The following is a 21,874-nucleotide window of genomic DNA, read 5'->3' as shown; positions in this document are numbered from 1 at the left end:
TGGGCGATGCTGGGGGAGCAGAAGGTTGAAATTGGCAGTGAGATTGAAGCTTTGCTTTAAACGCAGTGGAACTTGCCACTATAACTGAAAGTGACATTTTCCTTGTGGATCCATTTTGCTCTCAAGATCCCATTCCTTATGATGGAGGGGAGAAATCTTTAGACTTGCCCATGAAAAATGATGCACCCTTTCTGCACTCACTCAGAGATGAGTCCATATGGCAGTGTTCTGGGTTCTCATCGTAACTTAAAGGGAAGCTTTCACAATGTCTGGGCTCCTGGATGTCCTACAGATGAAGGGGGAGGACGTCCTCAAATTCCTTGCAGCAGGAGCCCACTTGGGTGGCACCAACCTTGACTTCCAAATGCAACAGCACATCCACAAAAGAAGTGATGCCATCTACATCATCAGTCTCAAGAGGACCTGCGAGAACCTTCTCCTGGTGGCTTGAGCCATTGTCACCATTGAAAACTCAGCTGATGTCAGTGTCCTATCCTCCAGGAATACTGGCCAGAGGGCTGTCCTGAAGCTTACTGCTACCACTGGAGCCACTCCTCTTGCTGGCCACTTCACTCCCAGAACCTTCACTAGTCAGGTCCAGGCAACCTTCCAGGAGCCACATTGGCTGCTGGTTACTGACCCCAGGGCTGGCCAGCAGCCTCTCACATAGGTGTCCTATGTTGACCTGCCCACCACCACTCTGTGTGACCCTCCTTCGTGCCATGTGGACATTGCCACTGCGTGTAACACCGAGGGAGCTCACTCAGCAGGTCTAACATGGTGGGCAGTGGCCTGGGAAGCTCTGCACTCGTGTGGGAGCATCCCTTGTGAGCGCCGAGGGGGGTCACTCAGCGGGTCTAACATGGTGGGCGCTGGCCCGGGAAGCTCTGCACACACGTGGCATCATCCCCTGTGAGCTCCGAGCAGGGTCATGCCTCATCCCTACTTCTACAGAGATCCTGAGGAGATGGAAAAGGAAGAGCAGCCCCTGCGGACAAGGCTGTGACCAAGGAGGATTTCAGGGTGAGGGGGCTGCTCCAGCTCCTGAATTTACTGTCCTCAACCTGAGGTCACAGACTGGTCTGGAGGCACAGGTGCCCTCTGCGCCTGTTCAGCTGTTCCCTGCGGAAGACTGGAGCCCCCAGCTGCCACCGGAGACTGGTCTGCAGCCCCCACTGTACAGGCCACGAATGGGCGGAAACAATACTGAGGGGTCTTAAGCTTCTCTTCTCCAGGCTCTTGAACAGAAAACGGAAGTAAAGTGGTTGGAAAAGAAACAGTGTCTAAAAGAAAGAAAGAAAGGTAATTCCATCTGTAGGTTTACTACTATCCAGGTGAACGTTCTGTGGATTCCATTAGTAGGACCATCAGGACTGCATCTTCCTTCTCAAGTCATTTCCCCTTTTCTTCCTTATTTCTGTGATGGTGTCCAAGCTTAGGCAGAAGCTTAGTAGCCTCTTGACAGTGGGAGAAGTCCCTAATCCATGTGCCATGTCCTCATTTTCCAGATGACAAAGCAGAGGGTGCCTGTTAGGGCACATAGCAGCAGGGCAGAACCACCTCTGTGTGTGAGCAGAGGTCGATATCCCTAAATGCGGACCCCCCGTGAACGGATTAGGTGACCAATGTGTCATCTTAGAAAAATGAGGAGCGTGCTGGCTGGGTTGGGTGGCCGAGGTGCCAGCTCTTGACATACTTTTCAGGACACTTCAGACTCATATAAGACACGCCAGCCTAACACAATTGAGTGACTTTTATTATTTCTGAAAAATGAATGTAGTCCAGGAAAGGACATGGGATTTCACAATTTTCAAAATATGGTGGGTACTATTGTTCCAATCTCTTATTCCTCATTCATTTATTACACACCAATTGTGTGTGTTCCATGACGTCCTGTTCTAGGCACCAAGGATAAAGAACTTAAGGAAGACAGACAGCCCTGCACTTAGGGAGCTTTTCTTCTAAAGAGGAGAGGGAGGAATAAAAACTAATTACTAATAAAAACTAATAACTCATGCCTTATCGTAATTTTGATAAGTGCTATGATAGAGAAATTTGGGGTCCCATGAGACCATAAAATCAGGACATGAGCTATAGGGTAGGTCAGAGGATCTTTTCTTGAGGGATTGGTGTTTGAGCTAAGCTATAAAAGATGAACAGAAGCTAGCCAAGGGGAAGGGAAGAGGTATAAGAATGTTCCAGACTACATGTGTGCTATTCCTATTGAGTCAGAGCCAGGCTCAGCCACAGACCTGAAGAAGGGCTGGAATGACTGGACCGCAGCAAGGTCAGTTGTACGAGGTTTAGATGAAGTAGGTATTGGATTCAGTCTGTGATCCACCAGGTGGTATATGGGGGGATGCCCATGATCTTATTGGGAGTGTACTGGGAGAATCCAGGAAGTGGAAGAGGTAGCTGAAACATAGCTGTATCATTTCAACGTGCTTTCAATACGCTGTAACAGAAAATCCAACTAACAGTGCTTAAAACTGAGGTCAGCAAACTTTTCCTGTCAAGGGCCAAATAGTGACCATTTTAGGCTTTGCGGGCCAGGCTGCCCCTGTTGCAATTGCTCAGCTCTGCAGGTGTAGCATGAAACAGCCATAGACAATACATGAACAGTGAGCCTGGTTGTATTCCAATAAAGTTTATTAATCGGCCCGCAAGCTACAGGCTGTTGATTGCTGGCACAAAATAGGATATTTAAGGTTCACTTAGCGAGAAGCCTGGCAGTGGTGGCTCCAGGGTTGGCTCAGCAACATCATGATGGGGGAGCTGGAGAGCCAGCCCTGTGCTTCCTTGTTGTCATGTGAGCAAGTAGAACAAAGACACCAGGTTACTATTTTTTAAATACGAGTTTACTAAATCAGTAGTCAAGGAGACGTGTATCCATGAAGAAATTCACTGAGAAGTTTCTCGAGGGGGAGAAGTCAGGGGTTTGTAAGTGCTGAATGAGACGGAGTGGTTCATGGTGGAGAGGCTGACAAAGAACTGAACACTGGTCCTCTGGACAGAGCAGAGTAAGTCCGCTGGGCTGTTGAGGATTTGTCAGAACCAGCCTCACTGTTCACTGGTCAGCAAAGGATCTTCGTTCAGCCCAGTCAGGATCCGATTCTGAGGGTCCCCCAAAGCTCCTGATCCTTCATCCAGTTCCACAGCCCAGAACCAGTTGTGGTGAGACACGAGTGAGTTTTGACCTCCCCTAGGCAAGTCTGATGTGAGTGGACACTGACTGTGCACAGCTCCGAGATGGCCCTGACCGTCCAGGGATCACGTGTTTAGGGGGCAGTGTCTCATCATGAGGGAGGGCGCAGCCAGAAGGGCTTCTGCTCCTGCACTCCCTCTCACATGAGGAGGAAATTTCCAGGAGCCTCCTGTCCCCTGCAGCTGTCTCACCCTATGTCTCATTGGCTAGGACAAGGTCACACGTCTGCCTCCACACCCTCCACTGGCAAGGAAGTCAGGGACAGTCACAGCCCTTCCTGGGCTCCTGCCTGACACCCGAGCAGTGCTGGGGACCTCCAGCTCAGAGGAAGGGCTCGATGGCCAGTGGGAAGGCCGTCAACTGTGTCCCCCAACAACCATCACTGACCTTCCCCCTTGTTAACAGAAATGCAGAGGCAACAGGAGGCAGGCACTGCTCAAGAGGCTGGAGATGGAGCGGTGTAACACAGGTCTGCAGGAATTCGCTGGCTCTTCAGAGCAGGGCCCTCACCGTGGCTTCGGTAGTGCTGGCTGCTGGTGAGGATAATCCTGTCTTGTCTGTGGGAGATTTGGGTTTTGTTGTTCATTAGAACGCTTTAAGGGAACACCCTCCACGCAACCCCTCTTCCTAAGGACGCACAGAACTAATCTAAGCAAAAAGCTTGAGGACAGGAAACTCCAGTTTATCTATAAAACAAACATACTTGTAGTTTAAATAATCAGCCATAGGTTATTGGATTTCTTCTCTCTATGTATACGCTACTTTTATGAGAAACTGGCAAAGTATGTATACACACACCAACGTTAGGGATTTAGTAAGCAAAGCCATTTCCAGGGGATGTTATAATTAAAGTCACACTAATTCAGCCCAATCGTTACGCACCTAGTACGCCTCGGCCTGCGCTGTGGGGTAATGATATAATTATAACCCTGGAGCGTTGCAGGACACGGGAGAAAGAATGAGCTCTTCTTTTCAAGTTGTTATGTAAATTGTATGTTACTGTTGTCTAATTGTTTATCAGGGGAAGGCAATGAAGAATGATGAGAAAAGCACAGGTTTTTTGCGGCTGGCACTCCTAGGATCAACTGCCAGCTCTGGGGGCCGACATGGTGGTATAGCGGTTAAGTTCACACGCTCCATGTCAGTGACCTGGGGTTCATGGGTTCGGACCCCAGGTGCACATCTACACACCACTCATCAAGCCATACTGTGGCAGGTGTCACACATATAAAGTAGAGGAAGATGGGCACAGATGTTAGCTCAGGGCCAATCTTCCTCAGCAAAAAGAGGAGGATTGGCAGCAGATGTTAGCTCAGGGCCAATCTTCCTCACCAAAAAATAAATAAATAAATAAGCCCAGCTCTGCCACTCAGCAACTGCCTCAGTGTCCTCATCTACGTGACAAGAGTTTTTGGGTATCCTCAAGGGCAGTTTTAGTACACAGGAAGTTTATTCAGAGGCTTAGTTTGGTTTTTAAAATTATGTTCTTTTATTAAAGTGACAAATTGAAGAGTTGATCTTCCTTAAGCTTTTTTTGTAAAGATTGGCCCTGAGCTAACATCTGTTGCCAATCTTTTTTTTTTCCCCTTCTCCCCAAAGCCCCCAGTACATACTTGTACATAGTTATACATTTTTAGTTGTGGATCCTTCTAGTTGTGGCATGTGGGATGCTGCCTCAGCATGGCCTGATGAGCGGTGCCTTGTCCATGCTCGGGATCCAAACCAGCGAAACCCTAGGCCGCTGAAGCAGCGCACGTGAAGTTAACCGCTTGGCCATGGGGCCAGCCCCTTCCTTAAGCTTTTAAGTTTGCCTTCAAATCTTATTGATCCATTTATAAGTCTAGCAAATTTTAACACTCTCTTTTGAGGGGGGCCTATGACTAATGTTTGGTTTCATTCACAAATTGGGTAATCGAACAGCTTCACATGTTTCAAAGTGCATTTAGACGTCTAATGTATTTGATTCCTTTCTTAAGGATTTCAATTGTATGACAACAAATAAAATTTCCTTAGTATTCAGAAAAAAAACTTATAAGTCTAATAAATTATGCTTACAAATATGGGAAACTATAGTTCCCTTAGATAAGCTTAGTGAGACCTCAAGTTGAAATCATACATTTAATCCGGTATTCAATTACACAATTTAAATTGGGGTTACAAGACTGTCACTCTGTCCCATGGCCAAATTCATGTCAGCATCAGAAACATGTAACACTTGCATAGATTCCTTAGCCTGAAATATTAATATTAAACAATTCTGTCTTAGTCTATACAAATCTCACTGAAAGTCACCGAGGTTATTTCAAGCTAGAGACGTGGAGCTTCAGCCACCTGGAGTGAGTCCCTCGCACCTCACCAAGGAAGGGGTTGCGTCTTCCCGTGTGATTCGTGGGCTGGCTTTCTGAGTTTCCTTCTGAGGTTGCTAAAGACGAGAGATTTCAGCTGGCGGCTGACTGGTTCTTGTTGTTGTCTCTACTTGGAGGTGTGAATGATATTTATAGTCGCAGATCAATTCCAAGAGGCTGCTGTTTGTGTCACCCTGTCCCTGGAGCCAGGTTATACACATTTCTGTGAGTTCACGCCAGGAAGCTGTAACTCCTGCCTGAGGCAGTCTCTTGGTTAGGTTTTGTATTTCCTTGGCAAAACCTTAAGATCTGTACGCACCTCCTGTCTTCTTCCATGTTCCTAGAGTCACATAACACTGGTTATTAATATTGAATATGTGCATTGTATTTGGGTATTGAGACGATAGCTGATTGCATTTCATGTATCTCTCATGGCTTCGCTTGTGGTCACAATATGTGAGGTCAGTCTATTAGCGATCTGTAATTTGGACTTGGTACCTGCATTGATGAGTGCACAGTACCTACCCCAGTGATGGGCCATTGCAGGCACCCAGTTAGCCACGGCCACTACCACTGTTTTTACAACCATGATCCTAATGCATTTTCTTAATAACTTACCCTGCTCGTTTCCTCACTTCCCTGGTTGGCCAGCGTAAATTCCATCGCCTGTTTCGATATCATCATGCCCTTGCATAAACCCTCGATTGTCTTGTGCTTTTCTTTCCTCATCGTTCTGCTGTGTAAACCCATCTCTCCACCTGCTCCATGCCTGCTCCCACACAGCTGTGCGTGGCCCGAGCAAAACACACCGCCATGCTCGTTGGTCCCCTTTAAATTCTTGTTCACTCACTTGAATGCTGCCTGGCAATCATAGTGTGTTTTCCTAGTCCACTCACTTTCCCACCGTCCTCAACAACTATTTCATTGTTTTTCATCTCTCCTCAAATTGTCACCCTTACTCTGAGCCCACAGGCTTGCTTCTAACGTCACTAATAAAATACCAGCACTCAGATCACAACTTCCACATACTCCCATCTCCATATGCAACCGCCTCCCTGCGTCCATGCCCATTTCTCCTGGAGGAACCCTTAGCGAAGGCCAACCCTCTGTATGTGCGCTGGATCTCGTCTCGTGTCTATTGGAGGGCACTGCTCCAGCAATCTCTCCTCTCTGTACAGAATTATAAAAGTTTTCCTCTCTAATAGATCTTTCCCATTTTCCTACAGAATCACTATTAATTCTCCCATGTGTTTTCCAATCTTCTCGTCTCCATTTCTTGCCCAGTAAAGCTCCCTTTCTTTACTTCCCTTTACAACAAAACTCCTTAAATGAGTTGTCTCCATTTCTTTCCTCTCATTATCTCTTGAGCACAGTGCAGTCAGGCTGTTGGCACACTGCTCCAGGGAAACTGTTCTTATCAGGGTTACGAATGATTTTCTAAAGCCCGTGGTCAGTTCTCGGGCCTCATCTTACTTGACCTAGTTGCAGAATTTAATACTCTTTCTTCAACATATTGTCTTGTTTTGTTTTTTCTGCTACCCCATTGGCAGTTCCTTCTCAGCCTACTGTGCTTTTTCTTCTCTTCTCCCTGCTCTCTTAGCATTCAGTTAAGAAGCTCCATCCTTAGATCACTACACCTTTCTCTCTACACTGTCCCCTTGGTGCTATCACAGAGTCTCATGATCTCAGATGCCATCTATACACCAATGGCTCCAAGATTTATGTCTCCATCATGGACCTGTCTACCTGACAACTCCACTTGGAAGTCTAATAGGCATCCCTAACTTCGCACTGTCCAAAATGTGCTTTCCCCAACAAATTTACCAGTCTTCTCCATCTCAGGAAATAGCAGCTCTAGCCTTCCATTTACTTAGGGCAAAACCCTTGAAGTCATCCTTGAGTCCATTCTTTTTCTTCCAACCCATCTCTGATCCATCAGCAAATCCTATCAGCTCTATATAAAAAATATGTCCAGAATCCAACCCTTTCTCGCCACCTCCACTGCTACTACGGTGATTCAAGCAGCCTCCTCTCACCTGGACTTTCAACAACAGCTTCCTTGCTGTTCCCTCTGCTCTTATCTTGTCCCCACCTCAGTTTATTCCCAACAACCAAATAAAATGTTTAAACCCATTGAAATCAGATCGTGTTACCCCTCTTCTAATGATGCGCATCTCACTTAGAGAAAAAGCCAAAGTCCTCACAAGTGTCCACAAAGCCTTACATGATCTCGGAGTCCTTCTTGTCTCAGATTGCATCTTCTACTGCAGTCCTCCTCATTCACTGGACTCTAAAATGCCAGGTATACGCCCCCTTTGAGGCCTTTGTGCTGTTACTAGGGGTGCTCCTCCCTGGATGTCCATGCTTCTCACGCCTCCGCTTCCTTTAGGTCTTCAGTCAGTGGTCACCGCATCAGACAGGATGGGCTAGGTTATGCTGCAGCAGCAAGCAACCTCCAAACCTCAGTACCTTGAAACAAGTCATGATCCCTGCCCATCTGGGGGTGGTGGGCTCTGCTCCATGTTGTCCTCACTCCAGGTTCCAAGCTAACAGAGCAGCCACTCTTGGACCATTGCTGTGGCAGAAGGAGAGAAAGAGCATGAAGGATCATACACCAGCCCTTAAAGCTTCCATGCCAAAGCAGCATACTTCACCTCGACTCACAGTTCATCAGCCAAAGCAAGTCACTGGGCTTCCCCGATTCCAACGTAGCAAGGAAATACAACCCTACCATGTGCCCAGAAGAAGAACCAGAAATACAGATGAACAGTCCTGGAACAGCAGTAGCGACCTCAGTCATCATCTGAGACCTTCCCAGCCACGCTGTGAAAGAGAGCCAGGCTCCCCACCACCTCCCGCTTCCTATCCCACTTACTGGCTTCATTTCTCTCTTCAGGACCTTTCACTATCTGCACACTCTATACGTCGCTTGTTTATCTTGTTTACGTCATTCTCCATTAGAATGTAGACTCGAAGGGCAAAGAGATTTTCCCTGTTCGATTCAGTGCTGTGTACCCAGTGCCTAGAATAGTCACTGCTACATAGAGGCTTTGGACAAAAATGTGCTGAACAGACAAGCGAATGACAAGAAGGATACAATTAGTGATCCACGTGAGAAATACGATGATCTTGGGATTTGGCTTAACCAGGTTTGGTACCACCCGATTCCTCGACAAATTTGAGTATGTGTCTACTGTATGCAAGGCTGTATGCATCAAGGAGAATATCCCCAGCCTTGAACATACCAGATACAGGGGGAGTTGGCACCTTTCTTATTTTACACCGTTTCTGCCAATGGAGGGCAAGGAGCTGCTTGACTTTTGTGGAAACAAAAGTAACAATCGTCTTGTTTTCAGCTAAGATCTGGCTGCAATCAAGGTTTCTTGTCCGGAAATACTAGCAAGTCTCATAGGTGACAAGCACGCTGCCTAATTTCTCCTGCCTGCTCCATGTGCATTTCATCACGTGTGCAGACCCTCCGTAAGCAAAACTCGCAGCATCTTATTCTGAAAAGTTGTCATCAGCCTCTGTGCATCATGGTCTTCCTAAATGAAACAAATAAGGCATTTCTCATTTGTAATTAAATAATTCCTTAGAAGGCTCTGCCTTCTACCAAAGATTCACGGGGAATCCATTTTCACACAGCGATAATTATACTCAGCACTGAGGGTAGACACTGTGGTGTGGGCTGTGGATATTTATCAGCTCATCAGAAGCAAATCATAAAGGAACTTAGTACGGAAGCTAAAAAAAGGTCTTAGTTAGTAGGAAACGAAGGTAAGATGTTAATGCTGAATCCCAGGCTAGATTGCTTCCCCACTTAGGGATATTATTGCTGAGTCAATTATTTCCACCAAGATTTTTTTTTTGCAAGGACCACATCCAGTTGTGTAAAATATTTGAGGGAGCAGTAAGTACATTTGCGTATGATATGCACATCATTTGTATAGGATCACATACCGTCTTCAGGAAAATTCTAAGTGAAAATGAAATTAGTTATATTTTCTCTTATTATGCGTTCCTTAGCGTCTGTGCCCCAGTCTTCCAGGCTCCCCACTGCCTACAGGAGAAAACGCAGTGTCCTCTGCCTGGTGCCCAGTCCACCTGTCCTACCATCCCTTTCCTGTTCCCTACGTCCTCTTATGCACCAGTCACACACAATCACACGCTGTTTTCCACCACGCTGTGAGAGGTCACTCAGTTGACTGTCCACGAGCCACTTTCTCACTTTCTTCTTTGCTAGCCGAACCATAACCGTCTCCCTTCTGGCGTTTGTGCGCTGTGTGCTCAGGGGCCTCACCGAGCTGCAGGGCGTGGGCTTTGACTCGTCCACAGCCAGCCTGGCAGATCCACGCCCCTGGGAAGTGACTGGTTTCAGCACGGTCATGTGCTGCAGTCCTGGCCAATGAGAAGTAAAGGAAAGCTGTTAGGCGATTTCTTGGAAAGTTTCCTGAGTCTTAAAAGAGGACACAGAAAAGACAGAGACTCACCTCTTTTCTGCTTCTGGATGGGGCTACGGAAGGAGGCGATGCCTGGGAGAGCTTCAACAATATGACCATGAGAGCGGAGGGTGCTCATGAGACAGCAGAGCAGAAAGATGGAAGGAACCTGGGATGTGGAAGAGGTCATCGTGTCCCGGCTTAAGCAATCATAAGAACAACTTTACGACTTCAGTGCCAGGCACTGTCATGAGCATTTTATGTACATTAACTTATTCGGTCCTCACAACTGTCATATGCAGTGGATGTTCTTGTTATTTCCATTTTACGGTTGAGCAAACTGAAGCAGAGAGGGTTGAAGTGTCAAAGTCACTCTCCTTCTTTGTTTTTTCAGCGTTTTATTATAGAAAACTTAAAGGATATACTAAAGTAGAGAGTAGGATAATGAATCCCACGCACACATCAGTCACCCAGTTTAAATAATTATCCAGGGGCCAGCAGGGTGGCCCAGGCATTGAGTTTGTGTGCTCCATTTCTGTGGCCCAGTGTTTCACCGGTTCGAATCCTGGGCGTGGACCTAGCACCACTCATCAGGCCACGCTGAGGCGGCATCCCACATGCCACAACTAGAAGGACCCACAACTAAAAGATACAACTATGTACTGGGGGGTTTGGGGGAGAAGGAAAAATTAAAAATTAAAAAACCTTTAAAAAAAATTACCCATCAGGGCCAGTCTCGACTCACTCATGCCCCTGCCCTTCTTCCTCTGCCCCAGGTTATTTTGAAGCAAATCCCAGACCTCACATTGTTTCATTCTAGATCACTCCATGCGTGAGAAAAACCGAAAACTACTTTTATCTGGGTCTTCTGTTACAACTAAAACGAGTCTCTAAATATTAATAACTTTCTCCTCATAAAAATCTGAAAATGTATATAAGCTGAAGGCAAAATATAAAAATCACCCACCATGTGACCACCCGGCAATAACGGCTAATAATAACTTGGTGTTCTTCCTCTAAGTATTTTGCAGACTTTTGTTTTGAATATGAGATTGCTTTTTTCCACTTATTTTGGCCTGAATGTTTCCCATCCTCGTTCCAGTCCCATGGTCTCTGGGTGCTGGGCCCCCTCTGTCCTTTTTTCTTCCAGGAACCTGACCAAGTGCTTGCTGACCTCCACCATAGACGTCAGTGACATGCGGCTACTGTCTGTTCATCCATGTTTCTGACCGGACCAGCGCACAATGAGGGCAGGGACTCTTTCTGAGTTGGCTTTTTTTTTAATCTCTGGTGTCTATATTGTTATAAGAAACAACCTGACAAGACTCAATATTGCTGGGATGGTGTTGACCACGGGGTGGCCTGCATCATGCGTGTCCCCTTTGCAAGAATCCAGCGAGGACACTTTCCTCTCAAAAACTGTGTTGCTCCTGAAAAACAGGTGTGTTCTTTAGTGGACACTGCGAACGCTTGTTGTATCAGTGTGTGTGTCCATTTTCGCTTTGGTCACTGGAGAGCTCAGAGCCGAAGTCGTACTTCTAACTCTGGGAAGGATTTTCAATTTTCAAGGCATGAACTCTCCCACTAGTCTCACTTCGTTTTCCCTTCACCATGAATTCTTTATATTTGGAATAATGATGTGGCATCGTGACAGGACCACTTTCGACATGTTAATTCATGAGCTTTCTTCTCTTTCTCCTTCCATGAACATAGCTTGCAGGTTCTGTGCCTTTTTGCTTCCAGGTGGTAACATTATGGTTGACTTCCCTTTCTGGATTTGTTTAGAAAAGTCTGAAGTCTTTAAGGAGGTTGACCCATGTGTCCTGCATGAAGAGAAAGCGCTTCTGAGGAAATGTGGAAAGGGGGGCGTTTCTCCCAGATTGACTCAGAGATTTCCAGTCTCCTTGGTTCTCTGGGTTTAGAGAGCAGACAGAAGCAGGACCCCAGGTGGGAGCAGTGGCCAACCTGCGTGCCCAGCAGTAACAGGCTTGGGTTAGAATTGTTTGATTTATAGCAAACGAAGAAATAGAATATTTCCTGCATGACTGAATTTGTGGACTGGGATTCATATTCAGTGCAGAACCTAATGAATTCATGAAAGTCATCCCCAATCCTTTATGGAACGAGCCAGTGAGCAGACAGACACTAGAGAAGAAAACCGCCATCATTGTGGAAAGACTTGAGCTCTGGAGGCAGACCTGTCATTACGGTACTTCAGGCCCTTGGTGTTTTCCCGTAGGTTTCTCCACGTGCCTCCCAGCTGTCGTGGCAGCGCCCGGTCTTGCCTGCTGCAGTGTGTCCTTCGCCCAGCTGTCAGGGTTGTCTTTTTCAAATGCAGGTTGATTTGGGTCACTCCCCTCCTTCAAGTTCTCCATTAAATCCCATTTGCCCTCCAGATAAAGCTCAAGGCTAGAAGGGCCTTCATCGCTTGCTTCTTGCCTACCTTGGTATCCTCATCTTGTAAAAGCATCCCCATTCCTACCCAAACTGGACGCTCCAGCAATAGTGTCCCGCTCGCTGTTCTGCGAACGTGCCAGCTCCTTCTTCTCTTCTTCTCGCGCGTGCTCGTCTTCTTGCTCATGATGCCTTTGCACTGACCGAGTCATCCCTCTTCAGAACTCTTCCCACGTGCCACTGTCCTCCAGGCAGCCTTCTCCAACTCTGCCCTCTCCGCGTGGGTTAAGTGTGGCATCTCTGCTGTGTGTTCCCAGAGGGTCCTAGGGTGACTCTGTGCACTTATCACAGTAATTTGAACTGCATGTGTCACAGTAACAAAGGACATGCAAGCTTGTTTACAACTGGGGTTCTGGTATCCACAGATGTTTGATGCATGGTAGAGCAGGAGCAGGAAGACATTGCAGGGAGGGTCGTCGGGCGTCTAGAGGAAATGAGGAAGAAGTCTGGTACTGTGGTTCACACTTGGCAACAGGGCCTGGAGGCAAAGAGGTTTGAAGCCCAATGTGAGGACGTGTCATCTATGCCTGAGGCAGAGGTGCTAAACTCTGCCCCAATATTCATTCTCTTCCTTTTAGTAATGAAAACCCCTCCAGGTTTTCAGGTGGTCACATGGTTATCCAGCTAAAGATGACATTTTCCCAGCCTCCCTTGTGACTAAGTTCAGGCCAATGGAATGGAAGTAGAAGGGACGCATAGATGCTTCTCTGTCACTACTCTAAAGACAGAGCTGCGTGCTCCGACCCCCTCTCTACCCTTCCTGCAGGCTGAAATGCAGAGATAGGTGAGGAAACCTGGATTCCCGCTTGATCCTCTGGCGCAGAGCTGCCCACCCAGGCTGGAGAGCTTGCCTAGCTCATTATGGTCCATGAGAATGAAACAAACTCCTGCTATGTTTGGTAAAGTCTTAACTATTTTCCAAGTATCCCCTCCAGAAAAGTGTTGTGGGATTTACCAATGGGAAGGGGAACCCAGGGTGCGGTGGGGGATTATAAGAAATCCTGCTGGAGTGCCTCTCCCGTAGCAGGCCCTGGGCAGTGGGGGGCCATGCAGGATCCCATTAAGGCTTCATGTTGAGCCCACAGGACACTCAGCATTTAGACTTCTGCCCACATGGGCCTTGACTGCCAAGTGAGTAAGGACCAAACAGCACCACTTATGGAAGAATTTTGCTTCCCTCTTCCCCATCCTTCTTTAAGACCAAAAAACGCTAGAGAAGAAAGGGGAGGGAGGAAAGTGCGAGAGAAGAGCACACTCCCTTCCACGGTGGACAGCAGGTCTCCTGAGTCAGGAGGGAGATGATGAGGTTGGGTATGAGTTTGAAGCTTTAAGCTGGATCAATTGTATTACATTTCATTTTTTTGTATCTGAAAATGAGCATAAAGTGCTAAATAAAATGTTATTTAGGGCAGAGGGAGTGAGGTTCAACAGAGCTTTTTTGGGGCAGTCACTGGAAGAAATAGTATTTTTCATGTTTGGACTCTACTCAGTTTAGACCAGTCAATAAACTGGTTACAAACTGAAAAAAAAAAATAGCTAGAATTATAACTCTAGCCCTCCTCCCACCCTGGTTTGGCCGTGGCCCGCTACCTTAGAAAAGACACATGCATGTGTGTATCTGTGTGAAGAGGGGCTGGAGACAGGGGTGAGTACCGGAGATCCAGACGCGGGAACCCCAGCGGCTCAGAGGCCGAGGGCTGGTCAGCAGCGCCCTGCAGGGCTTCAGAGGGCAGGTGCTTCTCCTCCACACCCACCCATGTTTCCTCTTTGTGGGACGAGCTCAGTGGGAGTAACTCTCTCGCCTCTCTAGGGCTCTTTACTCTCTCCCTTCCAGGACAGCTGGAAAACTTCACTGATTGGCGACTTGGGGATGAATAAAGGGCACAGTCAGCGGAACTCCTCCCTACTCCTTCTGAGAGTAAGTGTCCCAAGGGCTGTATACTTGATGTCTCCACGCACAAGTGGCACAGGACACGGACCCCACCTGGGGACCCTGCAGTGGTTCAGGGTTCCCTGGGTCTGGGTGGCAAAGGAAAGGATTAGCATTGTTGGGCCCTCCCAATGCAACCCTGAGGGCATCCACATGGACAAGCAGAAAACAGCACACTCCAGACAAGAGAAACAGCAGCCTAAGGACAGTCCAGGAGAGATGATCGGAAAGCAGCTCAAATTATCAAATTTCCAACCCCACCTTGGCACTCCCAGAGAGATGCAAAAAAAGAAGTTCTGAGGAAGCCATGTGGCAGGTGAGGCTGGTAACAGAGCAGATTTGGGGGCAAACTCTTAAAGTGACTTAACCTGGTTCCATCAGGATGGCAATTAAGGGAAGATTTGTGCTGCAAGAATCAACTAATACTTGAAGACCTCCTGATAGGTAAATAATACTATTCCAGGTGTTTTATGGAGCTTAGGGGACAAGCTAACACCTAATAAGTTTATAGTCTAATACAATTTACTGAAATGTCAACTTTTCTTCCTGCCACGGAAGGAAAGAAACCACATTTTCCTCAGAGGTTTCCACTCATTCTTTGAGTTTTACCCCTCCTTGTTTTATTGATTCTGCAGCTTGGTGGGAAAGGTATGAGATTAGATTAAAGGAACCAACCAGTGAGATCCAGCTGAACCGCTCAAATTCCATTGAAGGACTGAAGATTCTCGGGACGCAGGGTTTTGCAGATGTTCATTTCAAACCACCTTTTAAAAAGTAGAGATGCAGGTACATGTGCTTCGCCATTCCTAACTGATTTTTATCTTGTAGGAGAAAATTCTGAGCTCAGCACAATTCTTGTCCTAAATAAGTGTTTCATAATGATGCTCATACAAATTCTTGTTACAACACAGCTAACAAGAGCCAGGTTGGTTGTGGTTGAGTTACATTTACCATTTTGTGGGCCAAGTTTTTGTAAACTAGCCAGATCATTGCCTTAATTGGGGTCATTTGGGGGTTTGGGGTGGTCACTCCCTCTCACTCCTGAGGTTCATTAGTCATTTCATGTGCCAAAGTGCAGCAAGCACCAAGAGGTCAGATCACATATTTGCTTTGGGAGAAACAGCAGGCTTCCAAGCATGTGATGCTGGAGGTGACTCAAGGCGTTGAAAGTGATTTTTCTTCAACTTGCTGGAGTTCTCCTCTCTGTGAAGTAGAGAGAACAACCTCAGGGTACGGTCGCCTGGAGGGAGGAGAGCCAGCTGGGGAGTCAGGCAGTTCTGTGCTCAGGGCTCCACCACTCACTTGCCATAACTTTAGGAAACTCATTCACCTTCTGACTCAGGGTTCTCACCTGCAAAATGGACCAGAACCCTTTGCCCATGGGGTTGATGCTGGGATTAACGAGATTGCATATATAAAAGCCCGATGCATGGCAGGCACTCAAAAAGGGCAGCAGAATAATGTTGATATCAGACACAAATAACAGAAAATCCAGAGTGATTTGCTGAGTCGAGGCAAGAGGAAATGAGCACTTCAGAAAAACACATAGTTTTGAAAATGTGATGTCAGTCAAGTTGGGAGATCAGGAGGAATGACCTGAACAAAAGCAAGAACTTTCGTCCCACTCAGTGCCAGGGCTGCAGACATTCTCAAAGACCAGCAGGAATCCTCTTCCATTGGCCTCACTCCATCCTGCTGGATCCGTGAGCTCCAAACACACACAGCCCCAAGACAGCGAGGGAGCAAGAGAGGCCAACCAGCAACAGAATCATCGTCTGGCCCTACAAAGGTTTCTCAAGGAATGAATAGAGATTTTCTTTAACCGAATAATGGTTTGTGCGGATTCAAAGCTTTCAGAATGGAGGAGTAAGAAGCTGGGTAGACCCTCTCCCCAGAAAAACAATCTCACCAGTGGAAATCATAGACAACAATCATCTGCAGTCTATGAAAATTGTCCTAAGGGTACACAGCAAATGGAGAATGATCCTAAATCTTGGTAAGAATGGCGACAGTCTGTGGCATCTGAGCCAGAACCCAGCCCTGGCCTTCCCACAGCTCCACATTGCAGAGGCTCTACTCCAGCACCGCGGCCAGGAAGATGGGGGGCTCCCTCTCCCTCCAGCCCTGGTTTGGAGCTATGGATTCGTGTGCGGAGGGACAGACTGCCATTTCTCATCTTCCCAGCCCCACGTTGCAGAAGCTCTGTTCTAGGCAGGCATGGCCGAAAGGATGGGGCTGCTCCTCCTCAGCCAGCTCTAGCTCAGGATGGAAGCTCTATTCTAGGCACAGAGGCTGCAGACACTGGCGCCCCATTGCCCCCATCCCAACATGCTTGTAGGGTGGAAGTTCCATGCCAGGAGGGGAAAGCCAAGAAGACGAGGGGCTGCCACCTCGCCCGCCCCCCAGTGCACACGACTAGGGCAGGGGTCACTGTGGTAAAGCTGGGCTCTGCCCGGGGTGAGGGCCGGCCACAAGGATGGAAGAACTCACTTGGAACGGTGTAGAGAACTGAAGCTACCATTGAAATCCATGGAGATCTTGGTGGAGAGCAAGCAAGAGGCGGCTGGTAGTTTCATCGTACAAGAAAAGTGGCAGAGGAGAAGCTTAGTGGAGAGAAACCAGAGGAGGGGCAGCTAGAAGAGCCCTCCTGGGGTCACGGTCACTTCTGAGTCAGGAAGGACGCCCACGCCTGCTGGCCTGTGCCCACTCAGAAACAATCAGAGCAGGGTGGGGACCACCGGAAAGTGTCGGTCGTGCTGTGCACAGAGCTGTCAACAGGGCAGAAGCCACACTGGCACAAGGGGCTTAGACACAACCTGTGACCAACACTGACCGAACAAGTGACCCTGACCCAGTGGCGGCTCCTGGAGGCCAGGTTTAAAGATGCAGTCACACTGTCCCCCAGGCATCTGGAAGCTGTGTGAATGCCCAAGGCTGCACCCTCTCAGGACTGACCAGAGAGGGATGTCCACACAACAGCGCCTCACCAAATATGGGCAAAAAGGAACCCCTGAGCTGCGACAGAGCCCTGCAGACCACACACATCCACCCTCGGAGGGCAAACATTTACATAGTGTCTGGGTTTTCAGGCCCAGTGCTTTGTGCCCTGTGGTCACCTCTCTGGCCAGCCCCTTTGGATTGAGGTTTTACTGGGGTTTTGCCATTGGACACTGTCCTTGGGGTCTCCCTGGGCTTCACGCTCTGAAGCAATGGGCCGGTTCCATTCTCCCCATGGACAGTGAGACAAGCCCATGTTTCTTCCTACCAATGGTGTCAGGTCTGGAACAAGGTCTACAGGGCTGGAAACTCCTTCTCCCCTCCACGTGGTGCTTCCTCGTGATGAGGGAGAGGAGCTTATCTTGGAGGTCCCTCAGGCCGTGATGGCATCAGCCACCTCAGTGTGAAGTTTGCAATCAAGCAGGAGTGGGTGATGGTAACAGAAACAAGTCAGGAGAGAAGCCAAAGCAAAACAGGACTGCCAACGCACCCAGACCTTCCCTGGAATGTCTCCAGGCTAGCGAGCTGTCAGTGCCGAGCCCCCAGGAGCAAAACAGAGAGGAGCCTGGGGTGGCACGGTCTCTGGAGGCGCAAGATTCTGTCAATTCAAACATGGGAACAAGCTCCGAGAGAAACCCCGGGTTCCTGCAGGGAGAGGTTGTGCCCAGGAGAGTAGGGACAGGGACGAGGATGCACAGGGAAATGGACAGGGAAGAGGGGGACAGGGAAATGGACAGGCATGGGGGGCACCACTCAGGCTGAAAAACCATTCTAATGTGTATGGCTATTTTTACTTTTCAGCTAACTGCCGACTAGAAGCCAGCCCTGGTGGTCTCGTGGTGAAGATCTTGCACTCTCACTGCCACGACCTGGGTTCCTGACCCCATCGGGGCACCACACCACTTGTCTGTCGATTGTCGTCCTGTGGCGGCTGCATGTTGCTGTGGTATGAAAGCTATGTCACCGGGATTTCAAGTGCCAGCAGGGTCACCCATGGTGGACAGGTGTCAGGGAGCTTCCAGACTAAGACAGACTCGGAAGAAGGACCTGGCCACTCACTTCTGAAAAGATGGGTCACGTAAACCCTGAGAACAGCAGCGGCACAGGAAGGTGAGAGGGTGGCCCAAAGGATGGGGCAGGGACACAGTGTCACTGGGAGTTGCAGTCCACTCCACGGCGCTAATGTCAAAGCAGACTAGAAGTTAAAGAAGCAAAGAGCGAGCGAGTGGCGGTGGGGGACCGTTAGAGGCGGGCGCCTGCAATGAGCTGGATGACGTCTCACATGCGGACAGTGAGGATGCTCTGGAGAACCTGCGCGTTCCCACGTCCCACAGACTTCTGAGCACCTCCGTGTGCCAGCCTCTGTTCTGGGCCCCCAGGGGATGTCGGCAAACAATCAGTCGAGGTCTCTGTCCTCAGGAAGCTTGCATTCCAGCAGGTTTCTCGTTGAACAGCAAACCCGTGGGTGTGTTTGGGAGGTTGGCACACGCCTCGTGGATTGTGGTAGCTACAGCTCACTCACGGCAGTGACAGCGAGGATAACTGAGAGCCATTCTGGGCCCACCGTGGGCCAGGCGCCACCCCTGCCTTCTGCACGCCAGCTTCTTCGCCCTCACCGAAATCCTCGGGTTGTCTCTTCTCCTGAACAGGTCACTATGGCCAAGCAGCGTGGCATGCTCTGACAGAGAGTCAGCCCGCTGTCTGGGACGGCCCGCCGTGCCCTCCCCTCCCTACCACACCCGCACCTCCTTGGGGCTGAAACAAATGTCATCGGTCCCCTCAGAGCCATGTCGATGGAGCAGATACTGGGCTGGGGTGAGGGTTGGCTTGCCGGAGGAGGTGACACTGGGCAGACCAGTAAACATGTCCCAAGTCACACACAGGCCATTCTAGGACGTCAGCACTCAGAGTCCATAACGCACATGTTGTCCGCGGCCACAAAGGGCCAGGAATGACAGGCACCGCCAAGGCTACTTGGTTGTTTAAGCAATCAGAGTTTATTGATAAAGGGGAACAGAACAAGCAGGGAAGCAAACAACAAATCAGTACTTACAACATCCACACCACAGTCAGCCGGGAAGTCCCCATGTTTGTACAGTGGGCGGGAATGCCCATTGTCCTGGTCTAAGGCAAAGCGTCCTTTCCTCAGTGAGACTCCCAATTATTCTATGCCTATGACTCCCTTTTATCCTAAGGTTTCTCTAGGTTCTGACTCAGGGTTTCAGACATTTAGATACTCTGAGTTATTTCTTCTTGTTCCCATGGATGGAGTGTTTTTATCTTTTTTATTCCCACGGATGGGATGTTTCTAAAGTCCCATCAGGTGCCCGTTGGGGTGGCCAGCCCAGACAAGGAACATGACGCAGGACATATTCTTTGTAACTTGTGCCTTAGAGTCAGGGCCAAAGTGGCCATCTTTGGCCCCAAGCCAGACACATTTTTTCACGTAGGGCCCAGGCCCGGTATCCTTGGAAGGCAGGGAGATCAATGAACTCCATACAGCACGAGTGTTGTGGCAGGATGGAGCAGAAATGGGACCACTGTAACCCCATTTTATAAATGAGAGCACCAAGGCACAAAGGGCCATGGGACTTGCTCAGGTTCCCACACCTAATAAATGGTGGAGACGGGATTTGGGTCTGACTCTCGAGGCCACGCCTTCGTCCCTGCACTATTCCGATAAAGTCATAAGGACAACTTTCCTTATCATAGTTCATGGGTTTGAAGATGCCTGTCTTTCCCATTGTAACATCTCTGTGCTGGGATGTGTCATATGATAGATGTGACAAGGATATGCAGCATCAGTTTAATTGGCAGCGTTCTTTCTTCCTCCATGGCACATAAAATAATAGTGCATCTGGCAGAAAAGTCACCTGAGGGGATGAAGCGCTGTGTTCTTTCAACAAACACTGATAATGTGCCTACTCCAGACGGCTGTACCAGGCGCGCTGTGCAGAGGAGTGAGAGACACAGAGTCAGAGGATTAAGGATCGCCCACAATGCAACGTGAGTGTGCAGTGGAGTCATGCCTGGGAGGGTGTGGAAGCACAAAGGGGGACACTAGCCAGAGGGCTCTGGGAAGCCTTCCCAGAGGGTGGAATATGGGTGGTTGGAGGAAGGAGGTAAGTTTGGGGGAACAAAAGTGGCTCCATCCTGAGGGAGGATAAAATACGGGGCAGAGAGCAGTTCACGATGAGGCTTGAGGCGCTCAGCACCATTGATGTAATGATGCATGACTCAGCTGGACCACGGAGGTTCGTGGATGTCATGCTGTGCACACTGCAAGCAACGAGGATCCACTTAAGGAGTGTGAGCAGGCCATGGCCAGAGCCCATGTTGGGAAGTTCCCTGTGGGAGCTGGGTGCCCAGTGGTTTGAACTGGAGGCTGGTTCAGGGGCTGAGACGGTCATTGAGAAGGCCAGCATGCAGGGAGCCAGTGTCAGAGTGCAGAGGAGGAGGTCTGAAACTAGAGATGAAATTGGAAAGGCTTGGTGACTGGAATTGGGGGCGAGGCGGAGAGAAGAGTCAGGGATGATTTCCAGGTTCTGCGCTTGGACAACTGGCTAGGTGGTGATGCCGCTGACTAGGGCAGAGAATAAAGAAAAAAGAACAGTTTAGGGAGAAAGACGATGTGTATGATGATGTGCGTGTTGAGTCTGAAGGTTCTCCCCCATAAGGAGGTGGCGTTTGTGACTAAGTGGAGCGTTCAGGTTTGAAGACAGAGTCAGAGGTCAGTAACATTGGGAGTGAGTTAAAACTGTGGGCTCCTTAAGGGCGGAGACTCTGTTTTTCTGTTTTCCCCCTATTTTTAGTGCCTAGCTTGGGAACTGGCACATAATCAATGCTCGATAAACAGTTGCCATTATGTAAGTATAATGATCATCATAATCCATGGTGTCTATGAGAACGTGTGTGCGGAAGTGTGTCTGCATGTGTGTGTGTGTGGTTACAGTGCTTTTTATATGCTAGGCGCTCTTCTAAGATCCCTGCAGGCTTTAACTCTCGTTTCCTTCCTGAAGTAACACATGAGGTATGTACCACAGCTACCCACACCTTACAGACGGGGCCGCTGAGGCACAGAGAGCCTGACTAACTTGCCTACTTCCCAGAGCGGGAAGTGGTTGAGCTAGGATTTAAAGTGGGATGACCTGGCTTCTCTGTGCCTTTGGTCTAGTTTTTTGTTTTAAATAACATTTTCCTTCTTTTAGCAATTGGTAAAGAAAAAATTTCAGCACACAAAAGGTTAAGCTCCAGCGGTTTGGAAGTTTTATTCTATCGTCTCACTTGGCAAATGCACGTTCATATGACAAGATTCAGCCTGAGCATCACCGTCTTTATGAACCTTTCCTTGGCCCCAGGTCTTTTCTTCCAAAGTTAAGCTCTCCTTCCTCTGGGCTCCCCTATACCCTTGGGATGCTGCCATTAAAGTATTTACCACTTTGTACTGAATCTTTTTTTTTCTCAACTTGAATCCTTCCTGAAGATGGAGACTATGCGTTTGCTA

This window comes from Equus quagga, chromosome 18 (genome assembly GCF_021613505.1).
Source record: "Equus quagga isolate Etosha38 chromosome 18, UCLA_HA_Equagga_1.0, whole genome shotgun sequence".
In the NCBI taxonomy this organism is placed as follows: Eukaryota; Metazoa; Chordata; class Mammalia; order Perissodactyla; family Equidae; genus Equus; species Equus quagga.
Note: the sequence above shows the minus strand (reverse complement) of the source record.